The 12,796-nt window shown below is 42.3% G+C and overlaps 2 protein-coding genes across 3 annotated transcripts in view; one reads left to right on the plus strand and one right to left on the minus strand.

Moving 5' to 3' along the window:
* Nucleotides 1-12,796, plus strand: part of SLC14A2 (solute carrier family 14 member 2) — a 413,945-nt gene that overhangs the window by 44,898 nt on the left and 356,251 nt on the right. The gene's annotated exons all lie outside the window — the stretch shown is intronic.
* The window catches only part of LOC311595831 (uncharacterized protein), a 50,617-nt gene continuing 42,886 nt past the window's right edge, over nucleotides 5,066-12,796 (minus strand). Inside the window, exon 12 of the mRNA XM_084778790.1 lies at nucleotides 5,066-5,135. The gene's annotated coding sequence lies outside the window, so the exon portion shown is untranslated. The remainder of the gene's footprint in view (nucleotides 5,136-12,796) is intronic.

The following is a 12,796-nucleotide window of genomic DNA, read 5'->3' on the forward strand; positions in this document are numbered from 1 at the left end:
AGGAGGGGCTCTGGGGGTCATTTAGTCCCACAGCATTTAAAATGAGGAAACCCAAGGTCCTAAAAAGTAAAAATGGTTGGGTCTCAGATTACACAGCCAGACAATGTACTTCCTAGAAATACATCCCAGGCTGTCTCCTCTATAATCCAGACAATCTTTCCAGCTGGCCATGCTACCTCTTTAAAGAACCACCAGAGCACAGTGCTGTTAGCTGGGGACAATGGCACGCCCTTGTTCTGGTTTTGACTCAAAAATCTCAAGACCCTGGGGAGAGGTACAAGACCATAGAACCCGCTAAAAAGCATCCTGAAGACAGAACCTGGGCTCCTGTCACTCATATAACATCTCCTGCTCTGAGGCGTGGGTCTAACATGTTAGAGACCACATCATATTCTAATAAAATGAGCTGGGATACTTAACATGAAAGGGGAGAGGGGACAAAAGCAGAAATACAAACCATAGACCTAACTGCGTAACTTGGCAAAGGGCATCCTTCTTTGTACTGTGAAACAAGGACCTTAAATTTTGATGTTTTTAAGGCCTGAAGATAGCTGAATGAATTTTTGCCCTTTCTTCAGTAAGTAATCAAATTCCTTTTGGGAGTCATACCCCATTCCCAGAATTCCCCATGAAAAAAAGGGCAGGGAGTAACAGGGTCTCTAGAATGCTTCTTCCTTTCTATGGCTGCCCCCAAAGAGGCTGGCATTTCTGCCAGGCTTGAGCCTAGCCCTGCCAAACCAAAGGGAAGGGCTTCCAGTGCTTTCTGGAGTGGGCCTGGGCGGCTGCCCAGATTGATTCCAGCTGTTCTGTGGCTGTCTAGCCAAGCCTCCTGCATTTACAGTGTGCTCTGAAGGGCCTGAGGCACCTCATCTCTACTCTACTCTGTGTCTTGTGATAGCCATCTTGCCCATCTTCTTTTACCACTGTTTTTTTTTTTCACATACTCCATTTTTCCTCATTTTTCCACTCTAGTCTGTCCATGTCCTTCTACTCCCTCCCCTCTTCCTTCTTTCCTTCTTTCCTTCTTTCCTTCCTTCCTTTTTTGAGATAAAATCTCATGTAGCCCAAGCTGGCTTCTACCTTTCTAAATAGCCGAGGCTGGCCTCAAGCCAGTGATCCTTAGACGGACACCCAAGTGCTGGGACCAGGGATGTGAGCCACTCCATCCAGCACATTCTCCTCCACATTTTCAGTCGCCCCTGTGGACCCATCAAATGTTACTCCCACTCTAGCTAACAGTCCACTGGTTTCTCTACCCAGCCCTAGATCACACCAGAGTAAACTCTTCATCCTTGCTTCTCCATCTTGCACAGATGCAAGCCAGATTGAGCAAGCTTGTACTCAATAGCTTGGTCTTTTGTGGCCACAGAGGAAGAAGGCATCCGTGCGTATTTAGCAGTTCTGTCGGGGCTTCATTGTCCAGCCTTCAAGAGCAGCTCCTTAATTTGCTGGCGAATCGCAGACAAATAGTCAATTTGCTCTCGAAGTGTCCTGAGTTCAGCCTTCTGTGAGCTGCACCTCTGGCCACAGCTTTGGAAAGCAATCGCCTGTCATCTCGAATGTTAGAGTAAACAGTGGTCTGCTCAGCATCACATGTTTATTTTCCACACTGGCATTTGCTAGGTCACGTGGTGGCCATTTAATTTCCAGGACTGACATTCCACAGGTCTGGGATTTCATTCCTCCGGGAGTAGTTCAAATACTTGTGGTTTTAACTCAGAGGGAAAAATATATATGTATGTATTTTTAAAAGAAACGCGTACGCAAGCAGCCCAGCACAGCATCACTGGCAGGTCTCAGTGATTTGGTCCTCAGCTCTTTGCTTCCAAGTACCTGCTGACACAGGGTTTCGGGGAGTGGGGTAAGCCCAGACAAGCTTCCCTGGGGGCTTACCAGACTAGGTTCTTTGAATTGGCCTCACTGTTTTGTGCTTGGACAATCTTTTTACTTATCCATCACTGAAGAGCTAAAAGATGCTTCTGTCCTTGGGAACAAGGCACCCTGTGTTCAGGGAGTCTCTCTCTCTCTCAGAGCCCTGAACTTTTGTGTAAAGAAACCGATACTACCTTTTATCTAAGATTCCCAATTTTGATTTCAAAAAAATGGGTGAGAGGAAAGAAATTTCTTTTTGAAAAGATTGGATCATTCGTGCATCCCTGAGAATTGAAAAGAAAGAAAGGAATCATTAGATAAATGATGACTTCTAAGTACGAATGAGGCCAACCCGAAGCCAAATGATAAGGGAAAAATTAATATTACCCTGTATCACATCCATTCCAACTATCTCTCCCCTGCTACCTCTTTGAATTCCAGTGAAGCTTCTTATGATCCTCCAAATGCCTAGAGAATTTCCCATGTGGCCCATAGGTCCCAATAGTGTCTCTTTCCATCTTGCCGTGGCCTCTGAAGCCCTTATAAGTCTGATGTCACCTACCTCTTTGTTATCTCCTGAACGAGGTCAACTCAGTAACATAGAATCGTGTAGAAATTTCATTTTAACAAAGGCCAAGTTACCAATTATAGAACTATCATTAAGACCAACCCTGTTGAGTCCAACAGGAAACTTTCTATTGCCAGTTGATGACTGAAATAAGAACCTGCTGGCTAGGAGCCTCCCCTGAGATCCCGTTCCTCTGACTGTCTGGGGGCACAAGAGGAAAAAGGTTAAATTACAGGTCTATGGTGAATTGGGGTATTGCAATGTAGTCCTGGAAAGGCCCTGAAAGGTCAACTAAACATTGTATATACAACTGAGGTCTCTCAAAGCCCGAGGCCCAAAGAGATCACTTCAGTATGTCAGAGCCATAGGATGGCTATATAGAATCTTTCCCCTGCACTGGTTTTGTTGCTGTGCCCTGAACACATTCTAATGTGTTTTCAGTTACATTTGTTGGCATCCTTAGAGGATCAGGCACTTTTGCCTTGTTTCCGCACCCCTCCACCAGTGTCCCTCTGGAGGGCCCAACTTAGGAAGCAGTGACAGCATAGTCACAGCACATATTTACACTGGCTATTCATGGTGACATGTTCTCAGCAAGGTGGAAGATGGACAGAGATGACCACCACATATACCAACCCTAATTTATAAGGTAATAATTTATTATGAAATTAACTTTCCCAAAGATAACAGGGGCTAAGGAGTTTTAGAAAAATTTACACATTACATGACAAGTTATTTGGGAAATTATTCCTAACTTTTGCATTTGTTGGTGGGAGACACATTTTCTAATTCATTCCTTGTAATATTTGTGTCTTTATATGGACTTTATACTACAATCAATTCCCCCCCTGCCTCCCCTCCCCCCCCACCCCCCCACACCCCCCTGGTCTCTCTCTCTCAAATTGCAGATCAAATATCGGCTGGTGAAAAAGTCAATATTTCTGTCCATTTTAATCTATGGAATAAAGAAGTAATTATCAAATAAAATATGCAAATTGTTTGATAAGCATGACAAATCACTTGCAACATGGTTAATATCATTTGCAGTTGACTCTTTTATTATAATATAGCCAATGAGCTGAAAGTAATTATAACTTAGAGATTTTCTTTGCTCTTTTTATCTCACAGAACAAAATTTTCCAAATGTGCTCTGTGGAGGTCTATAGTCACTGACATTACTTAGGTACTAGATCCTACATTAGGTATATTTAAATAAACTAAGTTGATTAAATTCAAAGTGATCAAATTTTTCTCACATGTTTTAATACATGTTTCATTTAGGGTTTCTATTGCTATGATAAAAATAGCATAACCAAAAAGAAAAAAAGAAACTAGCACATCACAATCAGTCTATCACTGAAGAGAGTCAGGTCAGGGACTCAAGGCAGGAACCTGAGGGCAGAAGCTGAAGCAGAGGCCATGGACATCCCTGTTTATCAGCTTTCTCCTCAGAGTTTGTTAGCATGCTTTCTGTATACCGTCCAGAGCCACCAGCTCAGAGGGAGATCCACCACCAATGACCTGGGTCACCTCATATCAAGCCTCAGTCAGGAAAATGCCTTACAGACTTTCCTGCCTGCCAATCATGGGGAGGCATATTCTCAGATAAGATTCCTTCTTCCCAAATGACCTTATCTTGTGCCAAGTGGACAAACACTAGCCAGTGTAATACTCATTAAATTTTTACATGTCAAGTGTAGAAATCATCACCAAACCACAGGCTCTCCTCTAAGAGAACCACGTGGGCCTTGTGTGCTTGCAAAGGCCACTGTAACCACTACTCTTAGCACTTGGTTCCTACTGAGCACCCATTTCTTCCTCATCAGTATCCAGGGAGGCAGGTGCCAGGGCATGGAATAGCATCAATAACCTACTCAAGATCTCTACCCCTTCCAATAAGGAACTGTAATCTGAGCAGTGCCATCTGACCCTCCAGTTTGAGCCTGCCTCTCTTACAGTGTGCTCATCCGCGTGTCTCTGTTCTGTGGTAAGAGATTGACAGTGGTAGAGCACAGCATGAACGGCCTGAGTCTGCTAAACCAGGAGCACCTCAGGATACACTTTTTATAATCAGCCTCTGCCACGGTGTCACTGAGGGAGCATTAGGGCCTCGGTACTTGAGTCTGTGAAATCAAGCTCTCTGTCACAGCACCCAGTTTAGCTCCAGATCTCATCCACAGTCTCAGGGTTCAGCTGTATGTGTCCAGACAAGTTGTTTATACTTTGTCTTCTCAACTGCCTTTTAAGCTTTTTGTTGTTTAGGGGCCTTATCTTATGTTTTTCCATGACACCGTCAATGTAAATCATATTGACAACTGAATTAAATGCCCTTGTTAATAGCCATACTTGTATTGGTTACTATAGAATCCATTTTTGAGAAGTGTCATTGACTTCACCATCTGCAGGTCATAAATACTTCAGTAACTACTGAACCCTTTGACCCCCCCCTGACATACACAGAAGGGCACGGTCACCCTGATCATTCCCAAAGGTCATTAGTGATGTCACTTGATCAAGTTCAGAGTACTGGTGAAAACTGGAGGAGTTGAGACTTGACATGTGTTCTTCACAGCCAAACCTGTAGTTTCTCTCAGCTGGTTTGGTCTCACATCATCACAAAGAAGTGGGAGATCGCAGAAGCAGCTGCTGCTTTTGAGATGCGCTCCTTCCACACCCATGCTCTTGCGTTACATTTCTCAGTTGTAGAGGGCAGTGTAGAAGGCAGTGGTTTTGGTTTTGGTAGAAGCAAAGCAAAAAAAAAAAGAAAAAGAAAAAGAAAAAAAGAAAAAAAAAGAAAGAAAGAAAGAAAGAAGGAAAGAAATTAGAAGTTTGTAGGACTTCTACGTGGCCAATTTACCTTTTCTTCTGACCTCAGAGGGCAAAAAAGGACCTGTATCATTCTGGGACAAGTTTTAAGGCCAAAGCACTAAAGGTCCTTGGATTTCTGAGTTATTTGCAGTACTGCATTTTAGAAGCAATAGAGAAGGTTGTAATATGTTGGGGAAAACGACACTTTGGGCTGCAGGAACAGGCCTGGGATAATTTCCCACAATACAATCAGCTGCTGTTTGCAGAAGTGCACGTAGTTTTTGGTGTGACTCAAATCTATAGAGCTGCATTTTTATACAAATGGTATGAAAGGAATGGCCATAGAAAGAACGGGAGACTTGTGGTTCCAGTGTGACTGCCTTAGGTCTGGTCAGAAATAATTTACAAGTATGTAAGTAGAAGAAACACAATGGAAAGGAAAGGTGAAGAGTACAGATAAGAGTGATTCATAAATTGAAAGATGCTATTTTTTCTTCTTCTATGGACTAATGCGTTCAGCAAAGAAACAAATTCATCCTCAAGGGCACCAAAGGAGTACTGCGTTTTAGATACTGAAAATGGAAACACCAGGAACAATATGGCCAAAGTGCTAAGTAGAGAGCTTAATCTTTTATTCGTTTTAAAAATTTCCAAGCATTGAAGCTGGAGTTGGCTCTGAAAATGTTTTCTTAGAAGTATGAACTGGACAACATTAAGAAGTAATCGGGATAAGTGGGAAGCATGATTTTATGCCCCTTCCCCTCTCCCCCCTACCCCCTAACCCCCCCAACCCCCCAACCCCCGCAAGAGGAAAAAGAAGGGCAAAGTGCAAACACTGAGCGCAGACTCACTCCACATCCATATGCGATGTGGATAAAGCAGGCTTGGTGAGGGGTGATGGGAGGGCGGGGCCTGGTAAAGCTAATGATTTCTATAACAAACTGGTCGCATTTGGGAAGAACAGTTCTAGCATTAAGGACTCTTCTATTTTCTAAGTTTCTCTAAATATACATAGATGACAAGTTGCCCTGAAGCAAAATTGTGAAGTGGAAGAGCAATGGCTTTAGGGCCTTATGAACCTGTCAATCACCACACGCACAGAGTTTCTCGTTAAATGTAGCTTACTGGGGAAGGCGGGAACACAGGGCACGTGTTGCCTGCCCTCAAGCCGCCTACAGTTCAGTCAGAAAGGCTCAGGATGGTCTGCCCAGCAAGGTGAAATTGCATTCTAAATAGTGCTTTAAAACCACAAGAAAAGTTGTTAATGTCAACAGCAACTACTCGGCAACATTTAGCATGTTGCAAGGCAACTTTTAAAATCTTTGCCAATATTACTTTGTTTCACTCTTAAAAACAACCCTGTTAGATAGTCTTTGTAATTACCCTATTTTCTCATAACTTAAAAAAATTTCAACATAGCAAGTAAGTGGCTACTTCAGAGTGAGAAGCATAAAATATTAACACAGGGCCTGAGTTCTGAAACAGTGCGTGTGCTGGCTCTTGTCAAGCACTTCTGTGTGTAACAGAGGGTAAATGACTCAGACAATAAATGCCATGGGATTCCGACTCTCTGCTGTGGCCCGGGGTCTAAGGTCCTTTGAGCCTAACTGGAGCACTATGGAAATGAGGAAAGCAGGTCATTTTTTATGCCCATTTCTACAATAGTAATTGCTGCTCATCTTTCCACCAAATATAATCTAATGAAGTCTGATCTGAAATTAAGGTCTCTTTACTGCAAGTCAGAACTCCCAACGCTGGGAGTGTAGGGCATAAGAACGTGTCGTCCACAAGCACAGCCCTGCCTGAGTGTAGTCCCATCCACAGCATACCCAGGAGTGCATCGTCCACAAGCACAGCCCTGGCCTGAGTGTAGTCCCATCCACAGCATACCCAGGAGTGCATCGTCCACAAGCACAGCCCTGCCTGAGTGTAGTCCCATCCACAGCATACCCAGGAGTGCATCGTCCACAAACACAGCCTGGCCTGAGTGTAGTCCCATCCACAGCATACCCAGGACTGTGTCGTCCACAAGCACAGCCCTGGCCTGTGTGTAGTCCCATTCCACAGCATACCCAAGACATCTGTTACAAGATGAGCAGCAAAGGCAAGCCCAGGCTGAGCCAGCAAGTGACTGAAGAGTAACTGACCCTGGAGGCTGACGTGTGTATGTGTGTGTATGTGTGTTTGTGTGTCTGTGTGTGTGTATGTGTATGTGTGTGTGTGTGTCTGTGTATGTGTGTGTGTGTCTGTGTGTGTGTGTCTGTGTGTGTGTCTGTGTGTGTGTCTGTGTGTGTATGTGTGTGTCTGTGTGTCTGTGCGTGTACAATGTGTCTGTACAGTGTGTGCTAATTAAAAAAACAATTTTAATTCAATACAATATACTCCCCTTCCCCAAATCCTCCAGATCCTCCCCACTTGCCTACCCACCCAGCTGCATGTCCTTTCTTTCTCTCTTAAAAAAAAAAAAACAAACAGGCAAACTAAACCAAACAAACAAACCAGAATTTATTTTAAAAGAAAAAAAGAAAAAGAAACTCCACAAGAAACATGCACGCTTGTGTGCATGCGTGCACAACACACACACACACACACACACACACACACACCTTAAAAACACAAAACCAGAAACCCTAATAAATAAGCAAAAGACTAGAAAAACAAAAATGTCCCAAAAAAGCAATACAAGACAGAACATCTACAGAAAGACTGTTGAATTCATTTTGGGTTAACCGTTTCTTCATGGTGATTTTTAAACGTTTTGTTGTGAAATAATTTTAAACTTATTGATATATTGCAAATCAGCTGAGAAAAAAAATCCCAGATAAATTTCCCCACAGTTCCCTCCTGTTGCATAGTGTGCAATCATAGCACATATGTCAAAAATAGAGATGGACAATGGCACAGTGTTAGCCATTGTAACTTTATTTATACCTCACCAGGTTTTATCCATCAATAGCTCAATTTCTATTCTAGAGTTGAACCCAGGATCCTAAACTGTGCTGAGTTCCTGCTGCTGCTAGGTTTGCTCCAATCTGTGACAGCCCCCCACCCTTCGCTTGGCTTTCTTGACCTGAGCACTTCGGAAGAATATCGTACATTAATTTTGTATGATGTTGTACTAGTTTCTTAGCCACTGTTTGGTTTGGTGTTTTCTCATGTTGTGCATTTTTGGGAAGAGATTTACAGAGGAGGTCATGTTTTTCTCATTGAATCAGAACAGCAATTCAAGGTGCTGTCTGATGTTGCCAGTTTTAGGGACGTAACAATTATAAAAACAAATGGAAATCCTTGCAACTTTGGCTTATATGTGCTCCTTAGCAGAGACAGGTGATAAGTACAATACAAACACATAGTAGGCTAACGTGGATAGGTGAAATTGATCACACAAGAAAGTCAAAGAGCAGTTTCCTTCAGCAGGCCACTTCTACACACTTACAGAAGGGCTGGAGACCACCACCACAGCTGTCCACCCTGAAGAACATACTAGAACCTCTCTTCTAGACTCTTTCTGCTTTGGTGAGCTCATGAGACTTGTGCTGGGAACAAGCTTAGAGAAAGTAGCTAGATGCCGTACATACTGAAGCATGAAATACAGATTTTTAAATTTGTAACATTTCAAACATACTTGAGCAGAAGAATCTTTTACAGTTATGTTGGTCCTACTTTCTTTATATTGTTCTGTGCCCCTCAAATGGTGGAAAGCTTACTAAAATGTAGAAATCACCTTTGAGTAAGTGGTTTTCCATGTGTACCAAACACCCTTGATAGTCACACTGCATATCTATATGCACAAGATATGCACATACTAACGTTGTTACAATCTAGGATCCATAACTTTGAGGCTATGGCTATCAGGGTGAATTCTGAGCTAAGTAAGTTCCTGAATGTCAAAGAGGAGAAATATAGTCCATGATTTTAAAACAAAACATGCCACACTAACATGTAATTTCATAACCTGTGAGAACATTGCCTTTTGAATTAAGGAGAGACTGAAGTTGGGGCAATGGCCAGGACTCCACAATTGTGACACCAACTTGAAGAATAAGCAGGCCAATGTGTACACTGAATGTGAGCACTGTCACGGTCACTGAGAGATGTGTCAGTCCCATTAGTGACTGTGGTCTACTCATTGACAAGTATTTAGCGTTCTGCCAAAAATTCTCACTGTTCAGTTCACAAAATCCTAACAGCATGAAGTCAATCCTATCTTGTTAGGCGACTCGTCAGGCACGGAGTTGGTGTGTTATGGGTCTGCTCACATTGGATCTTGTTGTGTTCTGCTCTTCCCTAAGTCCAGACTCTTTTCTCTATACTCAGTCTCATTTCTTAACCCCATGGTGCTGAGCTCTCATTCTTCCCTTGGTAGCCTCACTACCCTCTTTCTGTCCCTGGAGACACGAAGATTCCAGTGTTCTGTTCCATTGGGCAGCCATCCCTTTCAGACATATGGTTTCCATCACTGGGAAGGGTGCAACGTGAGCTAGCCTATCATACTGTAATGTTGCGACCATTATTGTACACCTACTACGTGCCATTGTAGGCACAGTAACAGAACCATGAAATAAAAATTACAATGTCAAAAGGTATTAGATCTGCTGCTTCCAAGATTGGTTTGGTCTTGTGACTTTCTTCCCCATTGTTGACTTAATTTGGAGGGCGCTGGTGGATAGGAGGAGTGCATTCATGATTAGGGATGAGGATGAGAATTAGATAGATGGAGCTTGTGGGTCAACCACAGCGATAATGTAGAGAAGGAAGGGACTAGGAGTCACAACTTGAGAAATGTCGAAACGAAACTTTGGAAGGCATTTTGAACTACACCCATATAAGTCAAGCACTGGGGGATCCTCCTAAGACCAAAAAGACTTAGACTGTGAAGGTGTTTCTCAATATCTGTGTAGAAACCTGACCCTTCGCAGTGTTCAAAACCAGACTAAACACAACTCTCCAGAGATAAACTGTAGAGAACAATCTGGCACGAGCAAAGGAATGGGCCTGTTTTATGTCCTTCCAGAGCAAGTCATAAAAATGTACATAATCAGGGATTTTTGTTTTCCAAGTCCTTGTAGTCAAGTAGCACAGTGCCCACATGTGTCACGTGACTGTAGACATCTTGCACTCCTCTCTGTCAGCGTCATGTTTCTTGGTCCCAGCTAATCTCCACTTAAGTAGAATCTCCAGGGAAGGAGGCACTTTATAACATCACCTTCTATAAATGCCACAGTAGCTGGAACGAAGTTGAAATTTTCCAAGTGCTCAATAAGTATGTATTGGTAAACTCTGGGTTTGTTTATTACAAATGCCTGTCTAAGCAGTCTTCTAGATACTCCTTAGACTTGTATGTACACAAAATGGGTTGGTAGAAAACTTGAGATATCACTAGTGCTCACTGGCAGATAAAAAGAAGGTTTAAGTATATGAGACCTGCTTCCAGAAGAGTCTAAATAAGACCCTTTTTAAATGACAATCCTTAGTAAATTAGTGAGAATGAGTTTAACCCAGCTGCCAGGGTCGTGTATTTTCCACTACCAGGGCTCTCCTCTTCCAAAAGGATGAATCTCAGATGTATTGAAAAGGATCCTGTAACAGTTCCCAACTGATACCTGAATGTCACTCCTCTGTCGTGAGACTTTTTTTAAATACAGTAATATTTCACAATAAGCTTTTATCTGTCACTTATACATGAGTGAAGGTATTCCCTAAATCATTCCTTATATGGGAAGGAGTGGGAGACCGTGATTTGAAGATGGAAAGGGTGTGTCAGAATGGCAATGCACACATGGCCTAGCTTCGCTGTCCTTTTCACAAGCCAACATATTCTCATCACAACCTCCCAAGGCCACCGGAGCACTGTGTGTTAGCCCTTATGGAACCTGTCTTTGAGTGAAGATGAAGACACAAGGTGGTCAGGCCTGCCATCTTTTTATGGGATAACCTTGAAACATCCAGAATAGATAGATAAGGGAAACTCACAAGGCCTTCTCTGGGGAGCTATTGGCAGTTGATGGCTGTGTGGGAGGGAAAGTCAGTTTTCTTCAGGAGTGTGCCATCTGGTAGGTTGTCCACGCTCCAACAAATAGCCACATTTCCAGTCACATATGGGCAGTACTAAGTGGGCACGGTAAAGAGTAAAAGAAAGAAAGATGAGGGCATAAAGTTGCCAAGGAGATGTAAGGGCTCTGGAAGGAGTAAGAGGCAAGAACTGAGAGGTGGATATGATCAAAATGCATCATATACATATATAAAATCCTCAAACAATAAATAAGCTTAAAAATAGTTGTAGGATTATCACATTTTTAACCAATTGTGTAGTTAATGTATTTACAGTTTTCTGATAAAAAAAGAATGTGTCTTCTTTAAACTTACTTCAAAGTAAATGTGATAGATAAAAAACTTTAAACATAGATAAATACATAATATATAGGCCACTGATGAGCATTAAGAAGAAAATTAAAACAGGTTAAATCGGAGAGGCTAAAAATGATGTGTGCTGCTTTCTAGCAACATGGACAACACATAGCTCTTTGTACGGCCATTTTTTTTTTGAGCATATTATCATGTAGCTATCAAAAGGCAAGGCTTTCTAGACAAGTGTAGCAACAAGGTATGACCAGGCAGGTGGAGCAGATCATCTATAGAGTTTTAGGTCATATAAGGATGTGTCACAGTGGGCATTCTTCGTATGTTCCTCCCTTCAGCAAGTTCACTATGTAGATCAATTGTTATGGCAATAAAGTCTGGACATAAGCCCCAAGTGTTCCTTACAGCCAGGTGGCTCTCATAATAGATCCATGCACAGAGTGTAGAGGCCCCAAATAGGAAAGCATGTGACAGCTGAGAAATGATTGTTGATATTTCTAGGCAGGCAAAGAGATGGAGAGCAAGTATAGTGAAATAACCATGCAAGGAAAGATCAGTAAGGCAGAGTACAGTGTGTTCAAAACACAGGTGGTAACTGACAGAGAAAACTCATGGTTCCTTTTTAAGATGCTATGTTTAACAACTATGCATGAGACTTTTCCTAACTACGGTAACATTGAGTTATATTTTGCAATCCCATTTGTAACAAACTTAAAATGAATTCTATTCCTAGTATAAATTAGTGCCATCTGGGTATTATCATTAATGTCATTTTATTGATCTGCCGTTTTTTATGTTATACTGAAGCACAGGACTAGTGTGGGGGCAAACAACCACCCTAAGGCTTGATGTCTAGATGTGACTTCCCCATCCCTTATGGCTGCAGTGATTAATATAACTTTGCTCTTAATTGTTTGTCCAGTCTGGTATACTTGCATGCAGTTTCTCCTTGCTAACATCTGCATTCTCAGGACTTTCAGGCTTGTCTTCATCGTTCTCTCTCATTGGTTTAAAACTTCCCTAAAATGGGCTGATGAGATGGATCATCAGGTGAAAACACTTGCCCCGAGCTTGATGACCTGAGTTTGACCCCCAAGTCAAACCAGTGGAGAGAACTGACTCCTGAACGTTGTCCTCTGACCTCAACACATGCTCCCCAAATAAATAATGAATATAAAAATGTAATAA

Source organism: Acomys minous (assembly GCF_964271855.1).
Source record: "Acomys minous genome assembly, chromosome: 4".
In the NCBI taxonomy this organism is placed as follows: domain Eukaryota; kingdom Metazoa; phylum Chordata; class Mammalia; order Rodentia; family Muridae; genus Acomys; species Acomys minous.